Source organism: Periophthalmus magnuspinnatus, chromosome 11 (genome assembly GCF_009829125.3).
Source record: "Periophthalmus magnuspinnatus isolate fPerMag1 chromosome 11, fPerMag1.2.pri, whole genome shotgun sequence".
NCBI classification, from domain to species: Eukaryota; Metazoa; Chordata; class Actinopteri; order Gobiiformes; family Gobiidae; genus Periophthalmus; species Periophthalmus magnuspinnatus.
This window is the reverse complement of record NC_047136.2, coordinates 4,165,415-4,171,414: the sequence shown is the minus strand read 5'-3', so window position 1 is coordinate 4,171,414 and position 6,000 is coordinate 4,165,415. Positions and strand designations below refer to the sequence as shown.

Sequence of the window (6,000 nt, the reverse complement as noted above, 5' to 3'; positions counted from 1 at the left end):
CAGGTTCCTGTTACATTTCCGTGAGAGGCCTTTTCGCGGTTTATTGTTATTATTGGCGCCGCCACTTACGCAGTCAAGTTCAATCCAATATGGCCGACTTCCTGTCCATCATAGAGCAGTGCTTTGATTCATTTTTATGCTCGTCTCACTGTGCCCCATCACTGCTCTGATTTTTGTGAGTGTATTCCAAAGTTAACCAGCCTCCTCTCCCATAAGGGTCAAATTTTAGGTGGCACTGTCGAGTCAGGGGGCATGGGACATTTTTCCGATTCCAATTTTATAAAAATTTTCTGAAGGGGGGTGGCCAGGGGGGAATAGTGCGTGGGGGCAGTGGCCGGCCCCAGGCGGTCGTGTGGGGAGGGTGGCGAGGGCTATCATCGCCGCTTGCGGCTTTAAGTATTATTATTATTATTGTTATTTATCTATTTATATTTATTTGTTTGTTTATTTATTTATTTTTTTATAGTGTTCTCATTTTCAACATTTTTTGTCAAGACAGTATGTTCTATGAAAGTCTTTGGAGGAGCACCGTTCTAGGGGAGGCTGGGGCCCCCTAAAACCTCCTCCTTGCGCCGCTCCTGCTCACAAACATTTTCCAACAAAGTATTTTAACGACACCGGATTTTGTTTGGGGAATGGGATGTAAAACGCTGGAATTATATGGCATCAGTTCAGCTCGTCTTGGTCAATACTTGAATAAATAGTTGTTTTTCTTTGACTGGTATTTATCTTTGACCTGTTTGCGGAGGCTGGTGAGTTCAAGGTCTCCTAACGTTTCTATCCTTTGTGTCTTTGCTTCCGCAGAGTGACTGGGAGAGAATTTATTCAGCCGGCTTTTCCTTCCTGAAAAAACATGGAGCCCCATTTCCTGATGACACTGTGGTAAGCCCAAATCTGGACCATTTTCACACATTTTCACACATTTTAAAGCGCCAGAGGTATATGGTGATAAACGATAATATTGAAACTACTTTAAGCCACTGTCACAATAGCCATAATGCAAGATAATCCCCGCAAATCATTTTTAAACGGGCAGTATCATTAAAAGACATGAGCTGCAACATATTAATAGCAAAATGAAGCAATAATTAACCATAAAAGTTACTTATTCTACCCTATAGACTGAATAAATGAGTGGACTGAGTGAGTATAACGTCACCCACAGCGTTCAGCTCCAGTCAAATGAAGCTAATCGGGGCTAGCAGTTATAGCAGCGAATTTAGAGCCAAGTTCCATATTAGGAATTCCGACCGTGAGTATCGTAGCAACCAAAGAGCCAATCCAGAGCGAGACCTTTGAAGGTAATGCCCCTTTCCCACCTTCACCACTGGTTTAGCAGCGCACTTAGCAACGCTGTCAATCAAACCTGTTGCTAACGCTTGAGAAGAATGTCAGATAAATGTGATATAATCCAGTCCATTATCAGATATGTGTTAGCATTAGCATTAGCATATAAAACAGATGAAACTAAGTCTCAGTCTCTAAAACTGCTCAATCCATATTGTCGTGGTTTCATGTTGTAGTTTTATTTTATTTACTGAGTCAGTTTTTGGTAGATCTGCAGGTTTAAAGCCTCTTGAGCTCTGGAGGAAAGAACATGCTTCATTTATCTGTTATTAATGTTCATATCTTGATTTACAGACACAATAGCGAAACAAAAACTCCAAGGATTAATACGGCGGGTTAATATGAACATTTTAAGGTTAGAATAATGAGGCTCATTGCAGCAGTTACAGAGAGAGGCCACAGTTTTTCAATGTAAAGTGAGTTGGAGCCAGAGTAGATGAAGCTGGAAGCGCGCCCATGATCACTTCCTGTTTGGAACGAGGCGGCTAGCAGGTTAGCTATGTCCATTTATATATACACAGTCCATCTTCCATCCTCTACAGCTCAAAATATATCGTATTACATCAAAAATACCCCAAAACTCTCAATTTTTACAAAGAAAAACCCAAATGTATACGCATAGTCTTCAGTCCCGCCTGCCGCTCGTTTCTACCTGGACACCTTCAAGAATAATTCCTCTCCTTTACTGGTGCGCCCTTGAAATGCGTCCCCTGGAGGAGTGCATAAGAGTTCCCAGTGGAATCTGTTGGATTAAGCCGTGTCAGTGAAGCAGCGCTAAGGAAGTAGGGATCAGAAACATGCCACTCACGCTGTTTCTCTAGTGTTCTCTGTTTGATCTCTCGTGTGAAGTAGGTCTACAATCATGGCCTTGTACTGCAGTGACTGTTTATATTAGAGCAAAGATACAGTCAAATCAGTACTGCTGCTGTTTTTTTAGGTGTTATTTTTAACGTTAAAGACGCTCAACATGGCGTTTCTGCAATAATAATATAGCATTTTCTCATATTATGTAAACTCAGTGACTCGTCTAGACTTGTTTCATACAAAATGACAAAGATAAAAACATATTATTTGATGTGAATTGCTCTAAAACAGGCATGTCCAAACTGTGGCCCGGGAGCCAAATGTGGCCCTCAGACCAATTTTTCTTGGCCCTCAAGCTTTAAGGTGAATTGGCCAATATTACCTTAAACAGTACTTTTTACTGTACATTTCTGAAAATCTACTTTAACAAGACTATAACAAATATTTAATGTGTCCCGTTGAGGATGTAAGCGTGAAAAAAGATCTAGTGGTTCAGTTTAACTTGTGATAATAACGCAGATTTGAAGTATTTACTGTATTGGCGACCCTCAATCGGCCCTCAGCTTTGTCTGTTTTTATATGTGGCCCTTAATGAGAAACGTTTGGACACCCCGCTCTAAACTAACAAACAAAATCCATCCAACCAGGCTAAACCGTGTCATAGAGAAATTAACAATGTCACATCTCGAAAATAGTTGGATTGTCGACTGTAGTGAAAAAAATAGCCAGTAGTAGTTGTAGTAGAAGTAGTAGTACTATTTATAGCTGCTATGTCCTTGTTCTGACTCTCTTCATTCTTATTCTGCGCCTTCGAATAAACAACGATGTTCCACTACTGTCAAAAACCAAATCTGCAAAGCACTTCCTGTAATGGCTCAAGCGACTCTGATGGTTTACCCCACATTTGTCACATCGTGTATTTGTTCCGTTTATTCCTTTGCTTTTTTCGTTCATTTTCATATAGACTTGCCAGGCTGGATTCTATATATAGAATCCAGCCTGGAGATGGAGTTTTGTAGGTAGTGTAATACGTCTGATTTCAAAAGAACACGGGACCTTGCAGTTATTCCATGGTATGATGTGAACATATGAAGAATTCTGATGATTTTGTCTTTTTTTAATGTATTTTTTTTTGCCATGAACAGTGTTTTTTGGCTTGAGACATTTACTATTTACCATAACAACTTCACCGAGACAGAACAACCAAATTTTACTCAGATGGGCCATGAACCTAGCCCATCTAAGTAAAATTAGCTTAGCATAAATTTCATCCAGGTGCGCTGTAGACGTCTTGGCTGTCCCACATCCTTTCCTTTCCCATTCATTGTGTCTATGTGTTTACTGGAAAGACTTGACAAAACAGTCTTCACAATGGCCCCTTTGACAACGCCGTTTTTGACTCACACTTTTGGCGTTCGTGAAACTCTGGACGCATGTGGGCCCGGGTCACTGCGGTCAACCTATTCTTTCCTCAGCCGTAACACATCAAACGCCGTTCCCTTTGTGCACGGTGGTCTAGCTGGAGTGAAAGGACAGCTTTCAGTCATTTCTGTAGCACTTTTCAGGTTTTACACTACAAAAGACAAATATAGTACTCATTGCCGTGTTTCAGGCGACAACACAACGTTCTATTGGCTAATATTTAATACAGATGGAGGCTAATCACTAATAGAAATGATCAGGTTCAACATTTGTGAATTTACCTTTTGGATATTTCGCGGTAAAGTAAAAGGAAAACTGTCTCTCGCGTCGCATTTAAGAGTAAAAAGTCATCACATCCTAGAATCTGAAAACTAGCGATTGGTGGATTGGATGATTTTCCCATTGATCACTTTGTACTTTCTGTTGAAATATCTAAAAGGTAAATTCACAAATGTTGGACTGAACCATTTTTATTACTCACTAGACCCAAGAACTCACTGTATTACCGCAAAACCTTTTCATTTTAGCTTCCTCCATCTGTATTAAATAATTTTGGCCAATGGAATGTTGTGAACCCAGCAATAGATTTCAGAGAGAAGATTTTGCGTTATGTCTTAGTTCAGGGGTAAATGCATCTCGTCACAAAACGCAATGTCATAAATAATTCAAGGTGCAGTTTATAACTTTTCACTTTTCACTTTTGTGTCATTGAACAGCCTGTAGAACCAACGCGAGGAGTTCTGTCTAGATCAGGGAGTGTTTGTAGCACAGTTGTCCCTCACTATATCGCGGTCTCGCTGTTTCGCAGATTTTTTTTTTGCGCAATTTCACCTGCTTTTTTCCATCGTCTGATTGTGCATTGTATCCTGCGTCCTGATTGGCTGTTGGACTGTAGACCATTGTCCATCAGTCTCCTCCGTGCCGTGTCTCCTGTCCAGTACAGAATGTGTTCAGACAAATTTACATAAACGTTGGATCGCAGTGTGACTCTGAAGTGCTGTATGTTTGCATTTTGTTTTCTCCTCTGACAAAACCCACAATGTCGATGAAACGTTCTGCACCGACAAAGACGCCTACGAAGGTTTGAACTTTGAGAGAGTTTAAACAAGAGAGAAATGTGAGAAAATGTTAACGCCTGTGTGAGAAAAGTGTATAAAGTGTGTGGTGAGGGGTTTTACAGACAAAAAACATAGAGAAAAACTGTAAAAAATAAAGCTGATACTTCGTGGATTTCGTTTAATGCGGGTTATTTTTACAACGTAACCCCCGCGATAAACGAGGGACCACTGTAATCCAAAGAGAATATTGTTAAACTGAAAAGGCGGAACAGCAGTTAAACTAGTCAGCTCAGTTGGTAGAGCGCTTGCCCACTGATCGGAAGGTTGGCGGTTTTAAATCAATCCTGCTTTCGACATAACCATCACTGATTGAGCGGACAAACCCACCGACCCACAGGTTGGCGATGCGATTCCAACTCCCGCAGATGATACTGTCGTTGTGTCCTTGGTCTTGACACTTCACCCACCTCGCCCCTGGTTGGTGTCTGCGTCCACCGGTGTATGAACGTGCCAATGGGTGAGTGGTTCCTTGATGTAAAAACGCTCTGAAGGTGGAAAAGCGCTACATAAAACTGACCATTTACCGTTAGACTTGCACAAACTGGACACTGACCATCAAGCGTCATTGCTCGCATCAGTTATATGAATAAATACCGCTGCATCAAATGTCTTGGACCCACTTCGGAATACTGGGAAGACTTATTAATCACGTTATTAATAGCGTGACTTGCTCAGCAGTCAAATTACTTCAGTCGCAATGGAGCTGTTGGTCTTATTTAAACCAAAGTACTGCATATTATGCTACAACGTTGACACCCAATATCTTTCAAAGCCCTGTCTTCATAATGTAAAGTCTTCCGCAAACAGAGTGATGCTTAAAATGGCTGAATCTCATTTCTCCCTGCATTTCTGATTTGTCTGCATCCCTGTCCAACTGGGCTTGAGTCTCTAATTCTCTGTCAGTGTCTGTCTCCTTCACTCTTGTTGATTTATGGATATCTTTTATCAATGCTGAAAGCGGGGCTCATCTGTTCTGAACTTCCACCGGTCTCATATCATCCGGTGAAGTGCGTAGATCGGGGAGAATTAGGTCTGTGTGTGTGTGCGTGTTTGTGACGCCGAGTCAGAGCCAGCCAGTGGATCAGCCTTCATATGGTTTAATCAAAGCCATCCATCACATCTGGATAATTAGACAGCGGCATAGATCGTAAAACCTGAGCCTATTGCTTTAAGCTATTTTCTCCTAGTGGAACATGTCACAAAGAGAAAGTAAGACTCCCGTGCAGTGTTCAGTTGGGTTCGAAGTGTTTGGATTTAAGGCAGCAGCACCTAAGAGCGGGAATAGTCCAATGAGGTCCATCTGGTTCAG

The 6,000-nt window shown here is 41.4% G+C and overlaps 1 protein-coding gene across 1 annotated transcript in view; it reads left to right on the top strand.

The window, feature by feature from the left end:
* Window positions 1-819: 819 nt before the first annotated feature.
* dlgap3 (discs, large (Drosophila) homolog-associated protein 3) overlaps window positions 820-6,000 on the top strand; it is a 90,339-nt gene continuing 85,158 nt past the window's right edge. Inside the window, exon 1 of the mRNA XM_033975604.2 lies at window positions 820-882. The gene's annotated coding sequence lies outside the window, so the exon portion shown is untranslated. The remainder of the gene's footprint in view (window positions 883-6,000) is intronic.